We start from the raw sequence: 27608 nt of genomic DNA, 5'->3' as shown, positions 1-27608 counted from the left end.
CCTGTGCCCTTGGCCAGACTGGCTTTCATTTGATCTCTTACACTTTCTCTCATTTGACCTCTGATGATAGATTATGCTTTCTCCAGGAATATTCTCCTGTCTTCTCTAGTTTCTGTTTCTGTGCTTTCTGTGTATTACACAGAACTCTGTCCATGTCCTTATCACATTCTATTACAGGTGTTTCTTCCTAGCCCGAGTCCATTGCTATGCTATGTTGTCCTCTAGGACAGGATATGCACAATTCTACTCATACCAGAAACACATACTAGTTGACAAATAAATATTTGGAATTAATTAAATCACCAATCAATCGTTTAATTAGAATGCTGTTAACATAATTTCTTGAAGATTTTCTTGTATGAGCTAGAATCAAGAGCCTACCACCTCTGTTTCCCTAAGAACTATGGATCTAATCAGAGTTTTCTCAGCATCTGACCAGGTCACTCTTAGCCTCTAAAGAACCTGACTCTCGGCAAACAGCAGAGACAGAGCCAAGACCATTTGACTGGAAGATGTTTAACTGTCTTGTACAGAAATACACAAAATATTTCGGGAGTATCCCTCTTTTAGGAACTTACTATTGGACCAGCAAGATAGGTTAGTGAGTGAAGACACTTGGAACACGGCCTGGTGACCTGAGTTCAATCCCTGGAACCTATGTAATGCTAGAAATGATACCTGAACCATTGATCCATAACATCCACACTTTCATGACATGTCTATCCTATGTGCACATTCACACACAAATCAATTGTAAGAGACTGGAGGCCCCAGGGAGTTTAGATCTAGTGGGGTGGGTGGGGTGGGGACATCCTTGTGGAGACAGAGTGCGGAAGAAGGTATGAGATATGGAACATTCAGAGGGTAGACCAGGAGGGGAATAAAATCTGGAGTATAAAAACAAACAAACAAAAGAAACCTGTGTTGCAACTAGTAGATAATTTCATGCTGGAAATATCATGCAGTGAGAAGAAGCCATTTAAAATCACTTCCAACACACACTTGCACTCACGCATGCAGACACCCACACACCATGGTCAGAGTTCCAAGTGATGCTGAGGATGAGGCCCCTGTGCAGATGATTTTTGTTCCCCCAAGGCTGAGTACCCTTCTTGGTATCAGTAGATACTAAGAAACTCTGTAAAACTGTCCACAAAAACCCATAGACACTGTAAATCTAACACCCCAGTGGGAAGTTTCCCATCTCTAATTCATTTGCTTAGACTAAAAGGTGACCTGCTTCATAAGCACTGGGGCATCTCTGTGCCTTGCCTTAGGGACCATAGCAACTCTAGGAGATTTAAAGTAGAGGGGAAAAAGAATTAAAGGGGCCCGGGTGAGAGAGCATCAGCCTTTGTGTCAGGCCATCTGCAAGGCCCTGTAGGAAGTATCAGGAGATGAAAGCACATCTCCCCTATAGTCTAGGAGCCTGAGTCACTGCCTTCAGTTCCTTCTTACTGCAATGTGAGACCAGTGATGTTTACTTGAAAAGCCCCTGGGAAGATGAAGTGTGATGGATGTGAAAATGCCCAATACAAGTCTAGGCATGAAGTAGACACTCAGTAAATACCACCAGAAGGCACAGCTCATCAAATCTAGTTAGAACAAGCTGAACAAACACAACAGCTGCAGTGTAAACTCACCTCCAGTGATATATAGGTACATCGCATGCCAGAAATTAAAACAGTATAAGGAGACAGTAAGCCTCAATAATTTTTATATTCATTGTATCTTTCAATGGTATTTCTAGTAGTTTTGATTCAATAAAATATATTAGTTACCTGTTCCTTTTAAAATATTACAACTAGAACATTTAAAATTATAATCGTGACTATCATTACTCCTGTCAGACAGTGCCGAGCTAGAAAATACAACGCAGTTATTGGCTGTAAAAGGAACTTGTTCAGGATGACCTAAGGAGTGTCCTAACCTATGTGCCACTTGGTAATTGTTGGTGAAGATGAAAACACAAAGCTCCAGTCCTGGATTTGTCCCCTCATGGTAATACCGAGCATTAAATGACACCCAAGCAAAAGAGTACTCTAGTGTGTACACAACCTGTGCAATGGACCTACGGTGTGTGATAAGACTGGGGTTTCCGGGAAGCAATAGCAGAGACGCTCATACTTTTCATGATGGCTGACTTCCTTCTTTGGAAGCACTGTAGAGCAGAAGGCTTCAGACAAGGTTGGGGGAGGCAGAAATTGTTGTTGGATTTAAGTGTCACTCATTTCTGTATGATCTTGGCACGTTATTTACTCTCACTGGGAGGTACGTGTATCATGGACTAGCTGGAAGGATTGAAGAGGTAAATACCAACTGTGTAGCCCAGTGTGAATGTTCAATTGCTAGTGACTGTCTCCATTCCTCAGAACAATGCCTTGTGCATATTTGCTCAATTGATATTTGGTGAGTGAATGAAATCATTCATTATTCCATCAAGCAGCAGCTGATTATGACTCTTCCTAAGATTCTAGTATTATAAGGCAGGATCCTACTTCTATCCCCTAGGCCAAGTCTCTGAGTGTGGGCATGTGTCCAGTATAAATAGTCCCAAATGCTGAGAACAGGCCATCTGATGACTGTTTTCCTATTGCTGTAGCATGTATACTTCAAAATTTACCCCACCATCAGGCCATTGAGGAACCAACCTAGCAATGTCCCTGATTCTTTTTTTATTGGATATTTTATGTATTTACATTTCAAATGTTATCCCATTTCCCAGTTTCCCCTCTAGAATCCCCCATCAACTCCCCCCTCCCCCTGCTTCTCTGAGGGTGCTCCCCCATTTACTCATCCACTCCCACCTCACCGCCCTGAAATTCCCCTACACTGGGGAATCGAGCCTTCACAGGACCAAGGGCCTCTCCTCCTACTGATGGCAGACAATGCCATCCTCTGCTACATAAGCAGCTAGAGCCATGGGTTGCTCTTTGGTTGGTGGTTTAGTCTCTGGGAGCTCTGGAGGATCTGGTTGGTTCAGTCTTGCAGTGTGTTCAACTATGGTGTAGTCCTTCTTGCTGTTCAAATTAGTCATCTAACGCCTACTCTGATATAGAATCCTTCTGTAGCTAATCAGACCTCACTTCATTCTATTAGCTCTTCATATTCCCTCTAAGCCAAGCAGAGGCATCTTGGATTATTGTCTAATAACCTCGGCTCATTTTTACTCGTTTATAGCATCCCTTTTCACTCTACAAATCCCCTTGGGTTTCTTTCAGCTTGCACAGGGTAGGCAAAAGAATGGAAGGGGTTGCACGGGGGTGTTTGGTAGGAATAGGGCTGTTTGCAAAGAATTATTATCCCACACTTATCAGCATTAAACTGGATTTGATAACTCCTAGCCCAGGATTTAAGTAATCTAAATCCTTCTTCATTTGGCAGCCTGGTTCTGCACGTTATTTATTGTGCTATCCAATTTATTCTCATCAGTGCACTTGGAGGCTTGGCCTTTGGCATCTTCAAAGCCAAATGATTTATACAAATAATAAAAAGATGGGGACTGTGGCAGTGAAATACAGAGCACATCCCCCCACTCCTTCTCCTCTTGTGTGGTTTGGTTCATCTACACGTTAACCTTGGACCTGTGCCTCCACTCCAGGGAAAACCCCTTCATCTTCCACTGGCCCCAGTGAGGAAATGTCATTGCTGTGGAGTGGGTTATCTGGTGAGACCAGTGACTGAATTCCAAATATTGATCTCTGATTTTTGTATGGGAGGCACCATGCAGACCACTCCCTTGTCATAGAATCTGGGTTATCTAACCAGTTCTTGAGTACATACTGTTTATTGTCCTGTCTGACCTCCAAGGAAATTGACATGCTGCAGCCCATTCTCTTGGGGAAAGTGGAAAGTGAAAGAGAGGAATCCTGAGGGGTGTCTGGATTTGACCAAGTAGAAGAGTGGAATTGGTACCAGAGCTATAGCAATCTAGGTCTTAAGCTTTGCAATTTAATAAACCTTGTAGTGAATCTCAGTTATTAAAACTATTGGCAGCAGTAGCAAGTGGCCATTCTATGCTGCATCTTCCTCAGTCATAAAGTAGAAATGGTAAACATCAGTAATTATGTAGACTGGACAGAGAGAGCATTTAACACATCTTCTCCATTTGCAAAGACTCAGCAGTAATGCTGCTTCACCTGCTCTATAATGTATGTCATACAGTTAAGACAGCATCTGAGAGACTAGAGATAGAGCGTAGCTTATGTGAAGCCCTCGCTTCTACTACTGCAAGAAAAAATAATAATAATAAAAAGTGAGTGCTTGGGCATGCTCAGTAAATATTAGCTATTGTAACTGACACTGCCAGAACTCTCACTGCTGCTTCTGCCACAGTCACCACTCTGACCTCTCTTGTTAGTGCCACGACTCAGTGTAATGGTCAGTGTAAAAGCTCAACCAATAAATAAATAAATAAATAAATAAATAAATAAATAAATAAATAACAAAACAAAACAAAAGAGAAACTCCAAACCACGTATTGTAAAGGCCCAGAAACACAAGGGTAATTACAGCATGCATGTCCTCCTAAGTCATCTCTCCCTCTCTCCCTCTCTCCCTCTCTCTGTCTCTCCCTCTCTCCCTCTCTCCCTCTCTCCCTCTCTCCTTCTCTCCCTCTCTCCCTCTCTTCCTCTCTCTCTGTCTCCTTCTGTCTCTCTGTCTCTGATTCTCTGCCTCTCTCTCTCTCTCCGCATCCCTCCCTGCCTTCCTCACCTCTCTCCATATACATCTTCAATGCATTCAATACACCCATGTCCATTTTGATGTTGATGCCGATCCACACCTTTCTGCTGAAAGCCAGATGTCTTAGCCACTTACTTAGAACCCATTCAGATTTCACTTGCTTAGAATCATAGACTTTGTTCATTTATTTAGAATCGAAAATAACTCTATCAGGCCCATCTATTTAGAAACTACACACACACACACACACACACACACACACACACACACACACACACACACCAGTTAATCCCATATCTCTCAAAGCATTGTCTGTTGACATCAGCAGACCCACAGTGCCATTGGTTGTGCGTGCCTGGTCCTATTCCCACAATTCTGTATGTGCTCTTCTGTATTTTCACAGATGACAGGGCCTCAGCTGCTTGTATACATAGAGGTAGTGATGCTAAGATTACCTGGAGGTCCAGAAGTCCATATCTGACCCAAATTCTCCCATGTATTCTGTATCTAGAGCCAAGAGGAATGTTGAGTCCATAAATTTTGAACAACTGTGTGTTAATAATTTATGAGTCACAAATGGAATTGTTGTCAGTGCAACTTTTCTTGGCTGAAGCTGCCACGGGACAAGATTAGGATCAGTCAGTTCAGCTGTGTGTTCACTTAAGCAAGTTATCCACCATCATCAATCCCCGAGTTCCCCAGCTACAAGCTGGACTTGGACAAACACACAGCCTGGTCTTGTCATATTGACAGGTTGAACAAAGAATGTATTTAAGGGTATATAACTCAACCCCTGACTCCAAATATCCCATCAGTTGTTAGCTGTTAGTATTTCTTTGTTTTCACACTTCAAAATTCTTGTCTTTGATGTATTTTGTTGATGCCATGCTTATTGGTGGTTAGAATGCAAACACTGTGGTTTTATTAATGTTATTGTAGTCTGTGGTAATGCTTATAAAATGTACTTTCATTGTTTTAAGTTCTCCTTTTGGTTTCAGTACAGATGCCTCCAGTCTCGCTTTCAAGGGAAAAGCCACTGTGGAAATTGCATCTCTCTCTTCTATTTCTGTCCCTCTTACTTTCTCATCAGCTCTCACTGTATTTTCTATGCTTTTGAAGAGAAAAGATATTTTCTGGGCATTCAGAACTGAAGGCCAAGGTATCCCACAGAAAATTGTCATTTACCAATGCCTCACTAATGCCTGGCAATAAGGAAGACCTTGCAGGCACTTTTGTGAGTGTGTGTATATGCCAGAGATCCTCTTATTGTGTATGTGGTCAAAGGAGCATTACTGAAATTCTTGATCCTTATAGTCACCCTATGCTGAATGGCTTACCTCTGACCTCTTGCTATCACTGATAGGCAGAATAAATGAATGATGGTTTCAGCTGCCTCCTTCTCTCTGAGGGTAGCAAATGAGTCAGCATCAGGGACTTTGCCAGGAGGTCTGAGTCATAAATATACCTGCAAGCCATCAAGTATCTCCTGAAAAGGTTGTTTTGAAACATCACACGGGAGAGAGTCCTTGGCCCTCACCTTAATCATCAAGTCACAGGGAGATATTTATAGATCTACCTCGGGGATAAAGAGGGGAAACCAAAGCCAACTGCACAGATACAGAAATGAGTTTGATATCGCAAGATGATAAATCTCTCATAGAGAAAAATCTAAAACATGTCCATGGATGAACATGCTCTGCCCCAGATTTTCATCCATTTCATTGGCTTTGTTTTGTAAGGACTTGCTGCATGCCAGGTGTTACACTGGCTCCTTCATCTCTTCCCCCTCACACCTCTCTATGAAAAGATGGCAATGTATCTATATCATTTTACAGAAGGAACTGAATCTCCCAAAATCTATCGGCCAATAAGTGACACACTATGTTTTGACATCCAAATCTATGTGATGTCAAATCTGAGTTCTTTCTTACTCAATTAAACTCTCTGGAGACTGAGGGAAAGTAAAGGCAAGGCTCTAGAGATGACAGCTGTCCTTCCCTGACATTGAAGGTGCTAATCATCTAATAATAAATATAGTACCCTGAAGTGATGGGCTCTGGCAAAACTCAGTTTTACATTTCTGCCCAGTAGTATAAGCAGAACACTAGGTAACTTCTGATTCTCCCATACAAATACATACATATACTTACATATATACATACATACATACACACATACACACATATTCATAAATACATAGTGTAGCACATACATACATACATACACACACACATACACACATACACACATACATACAACTCACTTCAGTTCATACAACTCACTGCACTTCAGTTCCTAGGACTGCCAGGTTCTCAACAATCCTACTGCTCTTACAAACATTTTAGGAGGCCAGGAACTAGTAATCATCGTATATTCCTGAATTGCTACCATGGTCCATTTTTTAATTTCATCCATTCTCACTTCTTTGAAATATCTATTAGGAGTATCTTCATGATGTACATAGTATTTTGCTTATGAAAATATTTTTTTTTAAAAATCCCAGGCTATTTAACAATGAGGAGATTAGAAAGGAGCCAATGAGCATCAGGTGCAGGGTTCTGGGTATATTCACTCACTCCAGTTTTTCCTTCCAAGTTCACACATAGAGTACCCCCATCCCCTATCTCCCCCTCCCCCTCCCCCATACCTTATCCCCCATTGCCCACCTCACTCCCATTAGCAGCCACAAGGATCTCAATTTCTCATGGAAATATAGAGTATCTCTGACTGCATGTTCAGGACCATTCAAGCTGCCCTGACACCCGACTCTTTAATGACAGAAATATAGTCTTCCCAATTATTGGAGCCTTCATTCTCTATATACATCATCCAAGGTTAACTCTGTGACCTTTGGCTTTGTAAAGAACATAATCACTAGGCCCATTTTCTCCTCTGGCAGAAAAGAAATTAATGTTTTATTTCTGCTCGATGAGTAATAATTTCTCTTATTGCTAAATATGGGGAGATGATTTTATTTTTAAGAATGCCACCCATAGGAGTCTCACAGTGTCATGAGTAATGCTGAGGTGAGGCCTTTGTTCCCTTCCTAATGCTGGCTCTCACAGGCAACACTCACTAAAGCAAATCTCTCCATAACCTGCTCTCCTTTAATTGAGAAATCACTTCATCTAAAAAAAAAAGTTAACAATTTTATGATATCTAAAGTCACATATGATTAATGTTGAAAATTGAGAAATTGAAATGTATCAAAGAAGCAAAATTAAAACTGGAAAGTTCACTCAAGCATAAAAAGATAAATGCTGTGTGGTGTTATAGACATGTGCAGTCTAAAACAGTCAGAGTCACAGAAATAGCAAGTTAAATGGTGGTGGAGCTGAGGGGATGGCTGTTGTTTAAAAGCTATAGCCTTTTAGTTAGACAGGAGAAATCTTAGTGATCAATTGCACAGCAGGGTAATTCCAGATAAAGATAATATATGTATAGCTCAAAATTACCACATAAATAGCTTTTAAATGGTTTTACAGCAACAACAAAAAATGGTATGAAGTAATAGATTATGCTAATTAGTTTGACTTAATTATTCCATAATGTAAATATAAATTAAAAAACCACATTGTATCCTATAATTATAAAGTTATTATTTGTCATTGAAAAATGAAAACTAAAATAAGAAAAAATATCACATCACACAAATTTGCCCTTTAAACCTTAAATGCTTCTCTTCTGCCCTTAAGAAGTCATATCTATATCTAATATAGTTGAGGGAATCCACAGTAGGAAATGAAAAAATATCCAGGGGCCAGAGTCCCAAGACCCAGCATTTGCCTTTGACTGCAGTGGAGTAGAATAGCATGCCACAGCTTTGAGTCTAGGAGATACAGTATTTGACAGAAGAACATCTTCTGGGGGCTCCTCAAAATACTAGAGAAGGTCATTTCTTAAGAGCAGGCTGCACTCAGCCATCCTCCTGGTGCTACTTTATATGAAGATGCAAACCCAAGGAGTTCCACTGCAGCTCTGCACATACTGGTTACAGGGATACAAAACCCAACATTTACACAGTCAGTGAAGTGGTTTTGAAATCTAGAATTTTCTGTAGCCTCTGGGCATCCTGATAGTTACCCAGTGGCATTTGTGAACATAGTGGAGTTTGGTAATGTCCTCACAGAAGACACTACGGAAGATTTTTGGGTTGAGCCTGAGATTCGGGGAGTGTAGTTAAGATACTGACTCAAAGAGCAGGCTGTGTGGCTCTGAATCTTGGCTCTTCTATTAACTGAGCTTGGCATGCTAGAAACTGCCTAGCCTTCCCCAATCTGAATTTCTTTGCAACAAATGAAAAAGTAATAACACTAATACAGGGATTGGTTAGGCAATGGTGGGAGTCTACTTGTGCATGATATGGAGAATGTCTGAAAATTCCCAAAAGCTTTGTTAACATCTGAGGGGTGGAGTGTACTTAACTATGCCCTGCATCCTGGTGATCCTAAAAGTAGACACAAGCTTTCAGGGATCAGTAACTCTACTCTATTCTTTGTGCCAAACTTCTAGAGCCATCATATTTAGTTTGATGTAGATACTATATACTCACTGGTTGGCTCCAAATCAGTGGTTCTCCTGATGGTCCTAATGCTGTGTCCCTATAACACAGTTCCTCATGTTATGGTGACACCCAACCATAAAAATATTTTCATCCCTACTTCATAACTGTAATTCTACTACTGTTATGAATTATAACATAAATCTTTTTGGCCATAGAGCTTGCCAATGGGTCACGACCCATAGGTTGAAAACCACTGCTCCAAATGGATGGGTCCTGCTTTTCTTCCTGATTTTGGTGCCTGGTGACTAGATTCCAAACTGTGTGGTGGAGAAAGTATCCTCTTCTCCCATGATGCAAGTTCTTCACCCCCTCCTTCCACATGCAGAATAGTCCTTTGAGCCTATTGTTGCTTGCAGGACAGAAAAAGAGCAGGAGTTGGGGCAGGAGAGAAGTGAGGGCCTTGAATGTTTTTCATTGATTTGAAGAAGACTTCTGTGCCTCTGAGTTACTGATCATAGACTTCTTGTTCTAATTTTCTGTTGTGCCATACCCCCCATGTGCTGTGCCAGACAAAGGGGTAAGCCATGAACAGAACAGATGCTACCTATTAGAGTCTAGTGGGGAAAGTGAATAAATAAATGGGAAATATATTAGGGCTATAAGCTCTTTAGGGGGGAATTCAGATTACTATGGAGACTTAGGAAGGTTTCCTATATTAACAAATAAAGGCCAGTCTATTTAGAGAAGGCAAAAGCCCCTATATTAAGACCTCAAGTAGGTATGATATTGTTACTTCAAAGACTTCTATGTTCAGTGTAGTATGTATATATAGTGGTGAGGGAGAGCAGTATTGAAAACAAAAGCATTTTCTGTGGCCTATGTTCTATGGTCAACTGATATTGCTCTCAACAGTCGGAGGAATTAAGGTCATTTGTCCTGACACAGGTTTTCTAACATTATAAAAGAATGCAGACATACCCCAGCTTCCTGGCGCTTGCATGCATTTGCATATGGCTGGTTGCTTTTTTCCTGAGCTGTTTTCTTTGCCCTTTGTGATAAGAAAGTGGCAGAAAGACACTGTCTTCACGCTGTATTTTTTTTCCTTTCTATTTTCCTGGTCAAACCACTGCAGAGGAAATCAAATCTAATCCTCAATATATTTAGCATGAAAGCAATAAGTAGCATTAATTCACTCCAGAAAGAGTGAGATACAGTTGGGTACTCAAAGAGAGAGTCACCATGGAAACTGTTTCCTTGAGATTCTGAACTCTCCTGGCTCCAGGCATGACTGTGTGAAGAAGGAGGATGAGTTGAAGAGAAGCAATATCATGCCCTTTCTGTTGTCTCTACAAACGCAGCTGAGGGATTGCCATGAATTATTGATTGCGTGCATAGAAGGGGATATGAATTAGAATTATTAAACTGTTGTCTTGTAAATGAGTGTGTCAGAACACAATGGAACTTGTTCCTCTGTGTTCCTCTTTGCTACCTGTCAAAATCCTGTTGAGCAATCAGAGAGCTATCCTAAGGTCAAAAGTTTGAAGGGAAGCGTCAGGAGTTAGGGTGACGAAAGAGTCACATGAGCGACAGCTAAAGCAGAGAGCTGTCGAGACTCCTAGACACAGTTGCCTTTGTGTACCATTTCCCGATGATTACAGCTTCAGAATCTTTGCAGAGATATTAAAGGCATAAAGGTCAAAGGCCAGCTCTTGCCTTGGGGACTGTGTTAATGGGATGTGCTGGAATTTCTCTAAGGACAGTCTAATGGATGAAACGCTTTCTGTTTGTGTGCACGTGTGTGCAGCTTACTGCACACCCACTCTTCCAGCTGTCTTGAGCATACATCCTCATCCTTTGGTATTTCTCTCTCTGTGTCACCTCCCATTTGTGTGTAGTAGTCCCGTTAATAAGGTCCAGCATGCATTCAGTGTTTTCTGGGAGTTTGTGGCGATTCTGGATTCTTCTCAGGGTAGCATGGGCTTTTGTTGAGGTGTGATTGAGTTTTCTTTATTCAAATAAATAAGCTGGCAAATGTCAGCTCAAAATACCCATGCTCTAGTTTGCTTCTCACAATAGCCCATGAGAAAGTTCCCCATTGTGTGAAATTGAATTGTGGTGATGGCAATTCGTGGTCCTCGGTCATACAGTCAGTGAGTGGCAAAATCTAGGTTCAAAATCTTATTGGAATCCTAAATCAATAGTCTTTTTCAGAGTACCACCGTGTTTTTATTTTAAAAAACAGAAAACCTGCCATGGTAACTTATATTCAAGCTGTTTAGGGGCCTACAGCACAGGTCAGTGCCTTCAGTACACACAGAGTTATGCATTAAGAATACAAGTTAGAGCAAGTTCCAGTCTCCGAGCCACTTACCATCCTCCAGAAGTGGCCATGAATGAACCAGACAAGAGCCGAGGGTGCAGGGGAAGGAGGTTAATGAGGTTCATGCATCTGTTGAGACAGAGGCACATTCATCTTCATCTTCCAAGATAGGAAGAAGCTTCTGGAAAGTGAGGGCAAAAGAAGAAAACATTCAGGGTAAGATTCATAGCATGCTTTTAAGCGTAGACATGAAAATAGGTAAGAAGGCTTTGAAAGAACAGAGCAGACGTTTGAGAAAAGTATGACAAGCAGGTTGACAAGTTCACCAGTGTGACACACTGAGTGTGACACCAAAGCGGGGAGCTTTGGGTCTTGTCAACAAATGTGAGATATGGGGGGGTGGGTTATCCTGTTTATATATATTAACGAATTAACTATTTAATTGCATTAAAAAACACAGTCTTTTTCACCGTCTATTTCCATGGTTTGTGTATATGAGCACCTACTCTCCATTTCCCAGATTAAAGTTTAGGATTTTATAACATCTCGTGGTCCTTTCTGACTTGACCCCTTCTTTCCTTGGGGATTGTTTTTTCCCTATTCTGATTTCTCTGCAAGAGTCCAGAGAATAATGACAGAAGGAAAAATAACAATGACCGCTTAAAGGGACTTTTAATAATTTTTATCAAATTAATAATTTAATAATAGGACGTAATGTAAGCACGAAGGTAAGAGATTTCAAACAGGAAGAGCAGCCAAGAGCATTCTGCAAAGTTCAAAATCACTCCCCCATCCCTTTAGCTAAACATTCCTTCAGACCCAGACACTACAGATGCAATGATCGCCAACATGCTATGTCAATAAAGAGACTAGTAAACAGGTACCTCACAGTGTAGCATAGGAGGAAGTAAGGGTGCTTAACGTGGGCTTTAAATGAATACCAGAATACCAGAATAGGAAAATCAAAGAAGCCTTCCTGGGAGAAGCATAACACCTAAGGACTGTATGCATGTGGGCTACGCAGACCAAGGGAGAGTCATCGATTGGCTTGGCAAAGAGAGGGTAGGTAGGAAGGTCAAGAGAAGATGGAGGACCTGCCGTGTTGGGGTAGTGGTTAGAGAGAAGCAGAATGAAATAAGAGAACTTTAGAACAAAAGACAAGAAATATCCAGACTTGGTGAATTCCGTTTTGTCACAAGAACTAGGTCAACAGAGATTTGCTCAAGAGCAACATGGAACCAGCAAGCTGACGGTAACAAAAGTCTGCATTCATTGTCCATAAATGTTCAGCTGTTTCCCTGTTACCAGCTTTTTATTGTAGCTTATATTATGGGCAGCCACCTGGTTGTCAGTCATCTCCCTTTGAACTTGAGCCAGAAAAAACCAGCCAGGCAAGGAGCTTTCCAACATCAGTCACCTAGCTCTCAAGAGGAAGCTGTTTTCCTTACTCTGCTGACATTCTTTGACTCCTCCACCACCACCCCCTTTCTGTGTCTTTGGAATGGGTTTGGGCAGTGCAGGCTCCCCCCTCTTTTGATTTGTCTTATTTGTCCCCATGAAGTTTTGGGCAAGCTATTTAGTTCTCAGTACTCCCCTGCCTCATCTGTTAGCAGGCAGCTGTGAGAGAGTAGCCTTTGGAGCCCTGAGTTCTGCCTCAGCTCTGCTGCCAGCTCTGTGGGTAACCTCTCTTGTTTCAGACCCTCAGCATCTGCAGCACTGTTCAGAACAGCACTACTCAGTAGATACGGTGTGAATGTGCCCTAGAGCATAAATGCACTGATGACCCCGGAATGGGACCTACTGCAGTCTTCAGTGAGCCATGTCTAGACAGGGACAGCCCTGAAGTGGGGAGCAGAGTGAGACTCTCAAGTTAGAAGGCAGGTGCTGCTGGGCAACTGTGAAAAGCCCATCAACTCCAGGTGCCTTAGATCTCTGTAAAATGGAGGCGACAGAATGACATCTATCCTATGTGTGGGAACTGGGGAACAGGTTAGTACCTGAAAAGTACTAGTACTTCGTGTGGTGATAGCATGCATGTGTGTGTGCGTGTGTGTGTGTGTGTGTGTGTGTGTGTGTGTGTGTGTGTGTGTGTACATCTTTATCCTTTGTTAGTACTGTTAATATTAATTATTGTTTTGCATTCTACTCGGTCATATCTGTTTGAATGGAAGAGCAGAGGCTGCCATCCTACAGGGGCTGTTGCCAAGAGCAGCTGATGAAGGGGTGCATGTGGCCCAGTGCCAGGCACACAGTGCTCCTCCCCAGCCCCTATAAATGTTTGTTGAATGAATGAGAGCAAAGTGCTTCTCTCTAAATGTCTTCTGTCAATGTTTTATCCTAATGATCAGGGGGACGCTTCCATTCAGAAGGAAGTGCCAAGAAAGTTCACAGGGTGGCAGCCTGGGCCTAGACCTGGTGGATTCTGATTATATTGAACAAAATATGCTCAGATCAGTCTGTTTGTGCCGTTGAAGCTGTGCCAATGAGCAGCGAACTGTGCTTTCAAACTGGAGAACGGCCAGGATCTAGAGTTTCAAGTCAAAGTGGGTCCTACCTGTGTCTAGCATCCTCTCTCTCTCTCCATCTTGATCTTGGGCATGCTTTCTCACAAAAAAAAATCTCTACAAAGGCTTCCGAAGTCTCCAAACATCTGGCCCCAGATTGTGTGGCCAGATGCTGTCTAAAAATGTTCCTGTTATAGCCCGGTGAGTTTCTAAATTTATTAGAAACATAAATTAATCAAATATAATCAACAATGGGTGATACAGAAGATTAAATAATGAAAAACAAATACATCTCCAACCAGGTCACATGAAAAGGAGAGAAAAACAGCTCTACTTTGGAGATAAGATAACCGTTGGTGGGATGTTCTCAGTGACACCTACCGGATTCCAGTGTCAGGATAAACTTGCCATCCTTCCCAAGTCAAGGCTCGACTAGAGTCTCTTGGACTTGTACTCCGTGCACTGCTCTTGAGTGCTTTGGGGCTTCCTTCTGCATCAATGTTATAACCATTTCTGCCATTTCTCTGTTCTGAGGGCTTCAGAATGTGCTGTGGGCCATGCACAAGAAACAGTGCTCATCATATCCTCTTGTCAGATGTAGAAATGAGGTGAAACAACCTGCTTTACTCCACGGTAAAGAAGTTAGAATCAGAGTCAGATGATCAGAGACTAACTCGTGAGAAAGAGGAACGCAGGTAGTCAGCAAAGCCCAGGTGTCCATAGGCGTTGCTGGGAGTTCACTATAGAAGGGCAGGAGACTGCCTAAGTTCAGGATCCAGAGGCCTTTCAGATGAGGAGCTGCTCCTTAGCTCAGGCCAGAAGGATCAGTGTGGGAATGAAAGCTGCTTGTTGTAGTGGTAGTGGTTGTTGTTATTGTTGTTAAAGAAAATAACTATCTGGTCAGTTGTGGCAGTGTTGCCTGTAAGCCCAACATATGAGAAGCAAGTTCAATGTCACCCTGAGCAAGTCTCAGAGCACCCAAGGCTGGAGAGAAGGGGAAAGGGAGAAGGAGAGGGGGAGGAGGAGGGGGAGGGGAGAGGGAGAGAGAGAGAGAGAGAGAGAGAGAGAGAGAGAGAGAGAGAGAATAATATCTGGACTTCTATAAATAAAGCTTTGTCATTTTGAAATGTTCAAAAACTTGGAGACTATATGAGCTGGCTCTGCAATGGTATTGACTAAAACAATAAAACAACTGCTGATGAGGTTTGCCCTACCTACTGCAAGTGGCTTTGGTAGTCCAACTATGTGGAGCCTTGCACTGCCTGTTCTGAGTCCCAGGAAGTGATGCACTAGGAAAAACAACAAAACATGGTTACAGTTACTGAGAATCTGTGACATGTCCCTCTCTGCTCCTTACCTCACTCGCCTCTCATCAGACCCCACTAAAGGTGTCCCACTATTACCCTCATTGTACAGGTTTAAAAAAAAATGACGTTCAGAGACCTCAAGCAACTTTCCTAAAGAAATCACTTACAAATGGCAGAGCTAAACTGTATCTCTCTGACAACATCTAAAAACCATCTTGTTAAATGCTCACCATATGACTTCTACACAGACGTTCCAAATGCTGTGACCCTTCAGTACAGTTCCTCGTGTTGTAGTGACCCCAATCATAAAATTATTTTGTCAGTATTTTGTAACTAATCTTTTGCTACTGCTATGAATCCTAATGTAAATATCTGATATGCAAGATATGTAATGTATAATGCCACCCCCACCCCCAACCATGGAGGCTGTGACCGACCTTGGAGGAGGGGTACCCACAGGGGGTCTAGATCTGTCCCTGGAATGTAATAAAGCAATTCAGTAAATGATATTTCCAGAGAGCAAGTCTGCCTTTCTAATCTGCAATAGTGGCATCTCCCTAGACTGAATGTGCTTGGAGTTAAGTCGAGCTCATTAATTTTCGCTGAGTCTTCTTCATGACAATAGCAAATCCTTCCTCTGTCGTCACCACACAGTAAGGAATGTGCAGCCAGAGTTTCCATTAAAGACAGGCTTCCTGGAAGACACGCACACAAATTGCTTGGACTGTTCTTGGCACCATCCTCCGGTCTGGCCGTTGGCAAATGTCTATAAAGCTCACCCAGGTCAAGGATGAGTGTGAGGGATTCTTCCCACTTCTGACAGACTTATTTCCATGAGATAGGAACAGTGGGGAAAGCCACTCGGCAAGGGCCATGAGCAGGTCAGACTGCCCATGTGGAAGTGATCTCATGGTAATTGCACTTCACCTGTGTCACTTCAAAGGGTACACAGGTGACCAGCCTTCTCCTTGGCAGGCAGACTGATGGCTAAAAGAATAGAGCCCTTTCTGTGCCTGGCTTCAAAAGAAAAAGAAGGTGGGGAGAGGAGGGAAGGGAAGGCGAAACAAAAGAAGAACAATAGGGTTTTGGTTTCCTCACAGCTGCCAGGAAGATCTTTGAACTGCGGAAGTATGGGAGAAACTTAGTACTCTCCGTCTGCCTTCCACTTTGATTTTAAGTTGGTGAGATACCCATATGTCATAAAATATGCCATTTCAATCATTTTCAGATGTGGAGTTTGTTGACATTAAGTACAATGCTAAATGACTTGAGAGTCCCGTTAAGGCTTATGTGTAGATAAGGTTTCAGTAACTTTTTGTTACTGTCTATTATTTCGCATTGGGTAGAAATGGAGCCTGTTCCTTCAAGTGTTAGTGGTAACAAGTCCTGGGTACAGGTGTGTTCCTGTATGAGTTCATTTCTGTGTCTATAGCAATGGCACTGTGCTTCTTCTTTGCCATTCATTTCTCCTCAGCTGTTGCAACTTTCTCCCTGACACATAAGCATGCTATTATTCCAGTACTATTATAAATTCCTTTACTATCCTCCCTGCATTCCTCTCCACCCTTCCCCCTTTCTGTGCTGCCCTAAGGATAAAACCCAAGACCTCACACATGCTAGACAAGCACTCAGCTATGAACTACTATGTTCACGGAACACACACACCCACACTTATTTCTTTATCATTCTGTGTAGCACAGTCTTTGAAATGTTTACTGTTAGCTATCATCTCAAATTTCTCTCCATTTAGTCTCCTTTAAATTCATTTCTGAAGGTCCACAGAAATTATGCTTGTCCAAGCTAAATGTGACTGTTACTGCAGTCTAGCCTTTTCCTTTGCCTATCAGCAGTACTGGACAACATGGCACATTCACAATTCACTTGTCATTCGGGACACCAAGCTTTGTACCAACTTAAAAATGTTTGTTCATTTTTATTTTATGTATTTGAGTGTTGGGGTGGCATATTTGTATGTGCACCACATGTGTGCAGTGCTCTTAACTACTGAGACCTCTTCTGTCCCTTCCCTCATCTTAGAGACGAGCGCCTGATGGTTCTGTTCTTTTCTTCCAATAAACACTCTCCTTGAGATCTCATACCATCTTGTGCCTTTAAATGCTGTCCGAATGCTAATGATCTCAAAAATCCCTGAACTCCAGACTGTATTTCCAGCAGCCCACACTCCAGCTCTGTTTAGAAACTCCCACATCTGCTCTGGCAGTAGCCTGCCTCACCCTTAAATTCAAATCTCCAGTATGACAACTCTAAGGGCAGAGACCATAGAAACATTCCTGATTTTAGTTCTTTGGCAAATTCCAACAGGTTGCCCTCAGCATGCATGCAGAATGTGGCTTCCCCCTGATTCCACAGCGGCTGCCTTGACCAGAGTGTCTCCATCTTTCCCCTGGGTTATCTGCTGCACTCTCTATTGCACCCCTCCATACACAGCCCCACATCCTCAAACTGATTAGCATATAACCCGACTGTTCCTTTATTGACTATTTCCCAACAGCCCTCCATTTTGCTTTATAGTAAAATGTATATGACAAAATAAAGTTTTTAAGTTTTTAATTAAAATGATTGTATTATTGCCCCCTTCTTTATTCCAGACCCTTTCAGGCTCCATCCCTTGAGCTCCTCTCATTCCCCTTCATTTCCTCTCAAATTGATGGCCACCTCTTCATTATAATTGTTACATGCCCACATTATATATGCACAGATATATAAATACCACCTGTTGTGCCTATTCGGTGTTGCTTGTGTGTATGTAACAGGGCTAACCAGTTGTTATTAGATAACCAACCAGGGAGCTCATCCCTGGGAAATACTAACTCTCCTTTCCTCAGCATCAGATAGTTGCCTGTAGTTCTTTGTCCAAGGGTGGGAGCCATTAAATTTTTCTGTTTTAACCACTTTTAAAGGTGCAGTTTGTGACCTCCAAGTATATTGTGTTGTTTTGGCCATTTCACTCAGCCCAAGCCGTTTGCTGTATTGTGCAAGAACTTAGCACGATGTGACTTCTCAATGTTTCTCCTTCATTTTCTCCTTCTTTGCCTGAAATGGTTACCCTTGTGCCTTGACATATGCATGCTCCTTCTTAGGATCTCTGCCTGCCCCTCCCTCAAATCTGGAAATCCCTTGCCTACTCCAGGCTGTCTCTTGAGGCCTGTAATGCCTCCCTATTTGAGTTGCAGTCTCTCTTCAATCTCAGTTCTATTTGATCCTCACAGACAATATTATTTGTTGTATAAAATACACAGTATAAAATATTATTTGTTATGCCTATTGGCTGCTGTCTTTTCCCCACAACTAGAAGATAAGCTTTATGTGGGCAGATTATTTTATTTTATTTTAATATGATTTATCTCAATCCCTGAAAGAGCACTTGACACAGTCTAGTGCATTTAAAAATCTGCTGGACGGACGGATGGATGGACGGATGGACGGACAGACAGATGGACGGACAGACGGATGAATGGACGGATGGATGGATGGATTAATGAATCTATTAATATTGATCTTTTTTGATTTTTCTGTTTAATATTTTTCACTATTATAGAAATGTATGAGTTGTATTTAACTTTCTGGAAACTGAAATATAAAGTGTTTTCAAAGTTCCCAGTTGTGAGTGGAGAGAGAAAAGCAAGAGGTGTCTACAACAGTTCGTCAATGTCATTAATGTTCATTATAAATGTTCATTATGAATGTTCATTAAAGATTGTGTCCCATTGGTCTGACATTGGTACTATTCATTCTGTCTTCCTGTTTACTCTGAGTGTCTGGTTTTGCTTTTAAGGTTATAGAATGTTAACTGAAGTAGATAATGTTTTTATCATTGTCTTCAAAACACTTCAACTTCTGGTCAAAACAAAGACATCCAAAGTTCAACTGATCTGTCAAAATGTTGTTGGCATACTTGAACATTGAAAAACCACCTTACTATAACAGCTTGTAAATTAGCAGCCACCATACCTTTATGTCATAGAAACTTCATCTTTATGGGAGGAAAGCAGACTCATTTCTTACTATTTTCATTAATTCCTTGGGTTCATATAGAATTTAAGAAGGAATGAAAGTGGGCCTAATATCCAATTGCCCTTACTGGGTACAATAGAAATCTCTTGAATGCAAGGAGGTAACATGGGTGTGTGTCACTTCAAGCTGCAACAGCAACTTCTTACTGCTTTTTAAGTGAAAACTGGGATTCATAGTCTATGGTCCAAAAATCCTCCATTACGAGCATCTTAGAACAACCTCTCCCCCTACAGTGTGTGTGTGTGTGTGTGTGTGTGTGTGTGTGTGTGTGTGAGAGAGAGAGAGAGAGAGAGAGAGAGGTGGGGGGGGAGGGAGGGAGAGAGAGAGAGAAGCTGGAGGTCAACATTAGGTGTCTTTCTCAATCACTGTTCACCATGCCTTTTAAGACACAGTCTCTCACTAAACCTAGAGCTTACAAATTGGGTTGAATGGCTAGACAGCAAACTCTGGAGATCCACCTGTCTCTACACTAGCACTGAGGTTGCAGAAGCACGCAGATATTACATAGGTGCTAGAAATCCAAACTCAGAGCCTCTTTGTGTGGTATGCACTTTACCAAATAAGCTGTCTCCACAGCCTCTTTCCAACAACTGTTTCCTAAGCCTCAATCTACTGTGACTTGTCAGCGCTCTAAAGAGAATATTCCCAAGCTCAAGGAGCACTTGTGTTTGGGAAATTTTTTTAGAATAGCTCTATTCCACTAGCTCTGTGATATGTAAATACTATATACTCCTTAAACAGAGTCCTTTCATATCACAGCCATAAGCTCAGAATTCACTGCCTATCTTATCCTCACCTCCCTGTCTTCTCTCAAAGACCACTCTACTCTGGTCCCCTTTCTTCCCTGTGTGTTTTCCCTGCCTGTAGCTCATCGGACTCTGTTCTTCATTCTTCACTGATCCCTTTATCTGTTTCTACAGTCACCATTCATTGTTCTAAGTAAGAGCTCCCTGGGCTTCATATACCTTAAGAAAATTCTCTGTGCATCCATCTAGCGTTTCCCTGTTACTTTGCTTGGTGATATTTTTGGTCTCTATGAAATGATCTACTTCAGTATTGGCTTTCCCTCAGCAATCCACCAAAAACACAGAACATTGAGGGGCATCTGTCCTATGCTGAGACTAGGCATTGAATGATCCTTGCAGAGTTTATAATTTAGTGCATGAGAGAGGCATTCAAATGATCCCAATACCACTGTAATAAGAGTTAATGACAAGATATGACTTATGAAGAAGTCAGGGGGACAATGAGCCTGAAAATTAAAGGGAGCTGGCCTGGCCTTGGAGAAGTCAATATGTTTCCCTAGAAAAGTGATATTGGAGCCAACTCTCAAATAGGGGAGCTTTAGCTTCTGTGGAATGGGCATCTTGTCTCACTGACTTCAGAGCAGCTGGCACAACACAATTTCTGACTAAAAATATGCCAATCAGATGTCACTATAAGTGTGTTTAGGTGGCACAGTGCCCAACTAAGAAGTACCAACCATTTTTCTCTTTTTTGGGACCTGAAGCTACAACAACAACAGGGTCAGCTACAGATGTCCCGCATTGTTTGGATGATCTGATGGTGCCCTGTATTGTTGATCTGAAAGATTGGCTGGGTTTGCATCACCTGAGTACTTCATTATTCCTCTGTGTTTTCAAAGAGTAGGTGACTGAAAGGAGACACCTTGACAGTGGATTCTACCTTTCCCCACACAGGCTCTCAGGCAAGTCTGAACAGCTATCATTTTCCCGTTGCTTTTTTTTTTTTTTTTTTTTTTTTTTTTTGCATTTAGAGACTTGTCATTGTAAAGACACCACTACCCTGTAGGGAAGTATCATTCTATCTGTAGGGAAGCCTCCTCTTCCATCAGTCCACATGTGCTTGTGTCACCTCACATGCTGGATATGGTCATCCTGGGGAAGTTGTGTGCCTTTTAATGGGAATAACACAGTGCTCACGACTTGCCTGCCTCCTATCATCTGGATTTTCACAACTCAGCAAGCACAGAGAGCTTCCCTGCATATGAGCAGAGAGAGCAAACCTCGCAAGAAGGGTGTGGGATCCCTTGAAAAGCATACTTTTATAATGAATGTTGTGTAGACTGGTGTAGGCATTCTCTCACAGGAACCTGCTTTCATATTTGCATGGTTGAAAAATAATGCAGCACCTCCATACCATGGAAAAGAGAACACAGAACGCTCCGTATTGCTAATTAAGCATGGTTACATGGTAGAGTGAGATGCATCTGTGCACATGAGGGCTGGAGGAAAGCAATTTGGGGCCAAGAAAAGAGCCATGTTTTTTCCAATTCAGCATGCATTAATCATCTGGCCCTGTGAAAAGTGCTAGGAGGAAGCCACAGACCGAGCAACATGCTTAAGGACATGCTTTTGGGGGCTGGGATATAGTAACAACCAAGGTTTATTCTTCAGCCCTACAAAAAGAAGCAAACAAGAATACTTTTAAATTCAAATAATAGAGAAGACATTCTACTAGCATGGATACAAGTTCAGGCATAACTGTTCTAAGGAAGGTCTTAGCTGCTCACTTGTCATTAAAAATATTGTCTTCTTTCTCCAGCTGTCAGCAGTGTTCTCTCAAAGTCCTCCTCTGTTATCCCACATCTCATTACAGATGCCACCAACATATAGATGAACATATGTAATCACAAGAAGACAAAACACATATATCACAAGAACACATAAGTGAAACCTAAGAGTAAAACCTTCCCCAGGAGGCTGGAGAGATGGTTTATCCATTAAAAATGTGTACTGCTCTTGAAAACGACCAAAGTTAGCTCCTAGCATCCATGTTGAGAAATTCACAACCACCTATAATTCTATCCCATGGGAATCTGATGCCTCTGGCTTATGTGGACCTCCCTGGCTTGTGTGCGTACATGCGTGCGTGCATGCGCGCACGCACACGCGCACACACACAGACACACACACACGATTAAATAGTAAAAATTAATTTAAAAAATAACCTTCCATCAGAATCTTCAGTCCTTCCTTGCAGTTCTTCTACCCCATGAACACTTCTATATCTCATTGGTCAGGCATCAGTGACCTCACTACAAACATGGATGAGCAATGCCCAGATTTCCCAGCCTCTGCAGTTGGACTGTAGAAATCTGACAAGGAAGAAGCACTGGGTAAGGGTAACCCAGCAAGAATCCTTACATCGCACACTATCTTCCGTTATTAAGGTTAGAGGACAAGAGCAGTCTGTCAGCTAATTCTGCCATTTGCAATACTGTCACACTGCTAGCTAAGCACATAATTGGGATATGATCCTAAGGAAATTGAACTGTGAGACACTTCTATTTGATGCTACTTGTTTCCTGTGAGAGGAATACTAGCATCAGGCTGAAGTTAAAACCACTGTGGACAGAGTTCATGATTCTCCAACTAGAGAAAAAGGATTAAGTTTCCCAAGACACTGTTGACAAAACAGAAATCCAGTCTAGGTTAGACAAGAAGCATAGAGCGTGAACAGCAAGAATGTAGCTTATATCTTTCCTCTTGTTGGACCATAACCACATTTGTTCTCCTCCCTCTAGTGTGTTGATGGAAAATGTGTTCTAGTGCACTATTTTAATTACCAAAGCTTACTTCCCCCACCAAAAAAATTGACCTGAAAACATGGGTACTAACTTAAGACTGAGAACCAAGACCAGGAAAGGAAACCACAGCTTCACAGAGCTAGGAGTAATTGATACCCATGGGAAATCCAAGAATTTCCTATTTCTTTAAAGGTCTACAAGGCCAAGGCCAATCTAACTAGCAATCTTTATGAAGGATAGCAAGGATGCATATATCTATTCTCCAGATGTCCCACTACCAATGAATCAAGACACCTCACCTATAGAGAAGCTCCCAATTCTTTTTCTATGCAAACCCAGCAACTGCCACAATTTCACCCTGATACACTGTGAAGTGTATTTTCCATTCTTTTTAGCATCCTTGTCCTAAACAAAGATACAGAAACAGCCTAGAGCTGTCTCAGTCATCAGGAGAAAAGCCCAGGCCTGAGTGGGCAGAGCTGAAAAGCCGATATGGTAGGGAAGAGCTTGCTATTTTAGGAATGTGGTTGAGATGGAAGATAAGGCTTGGCCGCATTACCCATTCATTTCCATCACTATGATTGATATTCAGAGGGAGAGCCAGTGACCTGGTCAGCGTGATCTCTCTATCTGTGGACTCTGGTTCTCTCTGAATCTAAGCTGCATTGTCCTTTGATCGAAATACCACCCCAGTCTATGTCACCTAATCACACATGCATCTCCTTTGACCAGGTGCTCTGTCCTGACTGCAGCCTGGTGTGTCACTGTGGGACACTAGGTCACAATCTCAGGGCTCCCTCTGTTTCCTTTAGCCTCCCATCTTGTGAATACAGCTGCCAGGTCAATAGCCATTGTTCAGGGCAAAGGAGACTTGATGCGGTAAATTGCTAGTGTGAAACTATCGTAAAATGCAGAGATTGACTCCTAAAAGGAAAAAGTCAGTCTTCACAGTGCCAAATTGAACTAGAAACAGGGTTAGCGGGCCACCGTGTTGTGGAAATTAAATCAGCACAAATAGATAGGGAGCTTGACGACCTCAATCCACACACGGATTCCCTTAGAAACCCTATAACCACATTTGACTCCAGTCACAGTTTGAGGCTTTTGTTTTTTCCATCAGTATGTGCTTTATCCCCACCCATATAGAAGTTGGTGGGGAAAGGCTGAAGAATTTATTCCTTACTAATTAGATGGACATGAAATTTAATGCAATATTGAGTTGTCTTAGAAACTTATCTAAGGGTGAAAGTCCCATGGAGAAGAATTGATTTCTGCCAATCATGCTTTGAGATGAGGTCGCTGTCACTAAGAGAGCTAGCTTATGGATGTGTCTAGTTCCTCCTCCTTCTAGACTCACAGAAGTTCTCCTGTCTTGAGTCACAATGGGCCCCACTCTGTTAACAGCATGCTTCAAACACAAGAGAATGGGCATCTGTAGTCTTGGTATTTTGAAATTGGAATGTGAAGGTGATTCATGAGTTTTCTATTAATTATTAAGCAGTCATAGCTGGAGATAAGTAAAGATGGATGGGATGGTGGAGTCCTCCAGCTCTCCCTAGCTGGTTTGCAGTGATAAATGAGTCAGGAAACAGGAAAGTTCAAAACAGACATCAACTGAACTGTAACAATGCCTATCCAGCTACCTGGTGAGCTTAAAATAAATACAAAGTCTTGGCAACAGGACAGAGGAATTCCACACTCTGCCATGTGGGTCACCCCATTCAGGTCACCCCATTTGGGTCACGCTTTCTCTTGTGAGGTTCTCAAGGAAGACGAAGCCCTGAACAACGGGGGCAACTACAAAACAAATGAGATTTTAAGGTCTAAGGCAATCCCTTATATTCCATGATGGAGGTTTCTAGTGGTGTTGGCTGAGATTATGGGGTCTAAACTTGGATCCTGCCCTATTTTCAACTGTCTATATTTTAAAGAAAGGAATTTATTTCAGAATCTGGGTAGAACCATATGTTTGTCATCTCTGGGATAGTAGCTCTTGCTTTGCTGAGAGTGGCTTTTTCTTGACGAGTGAGATCTTCATGTCCAAAGAGCTACTTAATTATTTTGATACCCAGCTTCCCCCAAAGGAAAAACCTAACCTTTAGCTCTCAGTGGAAAGGATCCACAGCCCACGGTCTGGAGTTGGTGTGTTAATGTTGCTGCATGAACTGCACAGAAATAAAATCTTTAAACTCAGTCCCAGTGAACGGAGCCTGGTACCACACACGGGTAATACCAGCACTCCAGAGGCTGAGGCAGAAAGATCATGAGTTTGAGGTCAGCCTAAATCCCAGTTTAAAGCAAGTCTGAACTATGTATTGTGGCCTGCTTTAGAAAAAAACAAACCAAACCAAACCAAACCAAATCAGACCAAACCAAACCAAACAAAAACCGACCAATCAAACAAACAAACAAAAAACACAAAGATGATGTAAAGTTGGCACTTTTTGTTCCAAACAGGTCTCTCCACCACCTTCTCATTGCTCATATGCCCCTATTTCTTTGTCTCTGTCTTTCCCTTCCTCCCTCCTTTCACTGCCACCGTGTGTGTGTGTGTGTGTGTGTGTGTGTGTGTGTGTGTGTGTGTGTGTGTGTAGCATTAGTGTTTGAGCAATTTGATCAATGAGTGATGATTCATTCCTTAGTACTTCAGACTCTAGAAAGAGAAAATAGACAGCTGAGCCCATCTTGTATTCTAGGCAGGTCAGAAAACTATTTCTGTACCGGCTGAAAGGCCAGAGTCAGTAGAAGTGTCAGCAGCTCACACTGACCTCAGTCTGTCTAAGAGAGGGCATTCCAGGGCAATACAGACAGTTGACAGCTGACTACTCCCAGCAAAGCTATGAGAAAAATAGCTTTAAAAACACAAGCTATGAGAAAGACTAGTGATCAGATGCTTTGTGTGAAGTAGCAAGTTCTCCAGTCATGCTGGACTTTGCTATGCCTTGGTTCATGGGTGACTATTATGTGAATCAGCCTTCCAAAGATTTATCAAGGATTTAGCAATGGCCCGGCTTATTCTGTGGTTCATTTCCTCAGAAAATGGAATTGATTTCCAGTTTAGATCAATAAGGAATGAAGTCACCTTACCTAAGTAAAGATGATTATAAACCAGAAATCATAAACACTTGACCCATAAACCATATGCAGCCGACTGACAAGATTGGTGTGGGAAGAGGATATGCTTGTGCAGCGCCGTGTTTGTGTGAGTGTGCAGGCATGCACCTCCATGCATGTGTCTGTGGAGATCAAAGGTTGTCATTCCTTATATTCCTCCACTTCTTTCTATCTTTAATATGTATTGAAAGTATTGCTTGACAATTTCATTCATGTGTATATTTCAATAATACACACCTTCTCTGCCCTCATTTATCCCCTCCCACTCCCACTGAACCCCTCCTCTTCCTTATTTTTTGAGACATTGTCTCTCGATGAACTTGAGGCTCACCAATAAGCTAGACTAGTCGATAAGGTCCCAGATTCTTCCTGTCTCTACCTCTTAGCACTGGGGTCAGAGAAAGGTACTGCCATGCTCAGTTGAGTATGAGTGCTGAGAGCCCAGGCTCAGGTCCTAATGCTTGCATAGTAAGCACTTTACCCACCAAGCCTTCCCTTCAGCCTGCAAGCAAGATCTTCTCCTCAGCACACACTGTAATCCTAGATCTCAGGATATAGAGGCAGGAAGATGTCAAGGTACAGATCAACCCGTGAAATATCTGACGTCAAGTAAAACCTGGTCTACCCACTGAGACCCTATCTTATAAAGGGGAGAAATTGATGCATGTTGAAAAGAAAACGTATTATTGCTATATAGAATTTAGATGTTTCCATTAAGCTCTACACATATGGGTGTTAATTCTTCAAAGACTGAGGACAACAGACAGCATGTGCTACGTTACACTTGCTCCTTAAGATGGACCACGGTATTGTGTTCCTTCCTTGTCATGGAGTATTTGAACTGACTCCTGATAAAGAGTAAAACTTGGACTCTCTTTAAGGGTGCCACTTGGGCGACACTTCACTTGAGTGAGTGACACATCACAGATGATGAGGGTCATGATTTTCTCTCTCTACTTCCTCACAAAGAGTGAGAATTCAGAATACTTTCAATAGGCAGAAAAGACACAGTATGTGAGCTGGAGAATTTTACGCTGCTTATCTAAATAAAGCTAGCATACCAAGACCATCCTAAAATGACGATACACACATAAGATGTAAGACTTGAGTTCGCCAGGGATCACTGTCATGGCTTTCCACCTTACCCTTGCCTTTGCTGTCATAGGTTCAGGCTCCAGCCACTCCTCAGTCAGACAGCATAGTCACAGTGCTTTGCCTCTTTCGTCCTTTTTCTTCCCCTTCCCTTCCCTTCCCTTCCCTTCCCTTCTCTTCCTTTCCCTTCCCTTCCCCTTCTTCCCCTTCTTCCCCTTCCTTCCCCTTCCCTTCCCCTTCTTCCCCTTCTTCCCCTTCCTTCCCCTTCCCTTCCCTTCCCTTCCCCTTCTTCCCCTTCTTCCCCTTCCTTCCCCTTCCCTTCCCTTCCCTTCCCCTTTCCTTCCCTTCCCTTCCTTTCCCTTTCCTTCCCCTTTATGCTCTTTCTTCTTTTTCTCTAAGCTCATTTCCACTCCCCAATTGTTGAAAAAGTGATTGTGGGGAACTCATCTCTGGCATGTTCTAAAACCAGCCCTAATAAATCCAGTCATACGTAGTTCGC

The 27608-nt window shown here is 42.2% G+C and overlaps 1 protein-coding gene across 42 annotated transcripts in view; it reads left to right on the top strand.

Moving 5' to 3' along the window:
- Positions 1 to 27608, top strand: part of Ppp2r2b (protein phosphatase 2, regulatory subunit B, beta) — a 427050-nt gene that overhangs the window by 288882 nt on the left and 110560 nt on the right. The window lies entirely within an intron of this gene.

The sequence above is a fragment of the Rattus norvegicus genome, chromosome 18 (genome assembly GCF_021556685.1).
Source record: "Rattus norvegicus strain SHRSP/BbbUtx chromosome 18, alternate assembly SHRSP_T2T, whole genome shotgun sequence".
NCBI lineage: Eukaryota > Metazoa > Chordata > Mammalia > Rodentia > Muridae > Rattus > Rattus norvegicus.
Note: the sequence above shows the minus strand (reverse complement) of the source record. Positions and strands in the feature narration are given on the sequence as shown.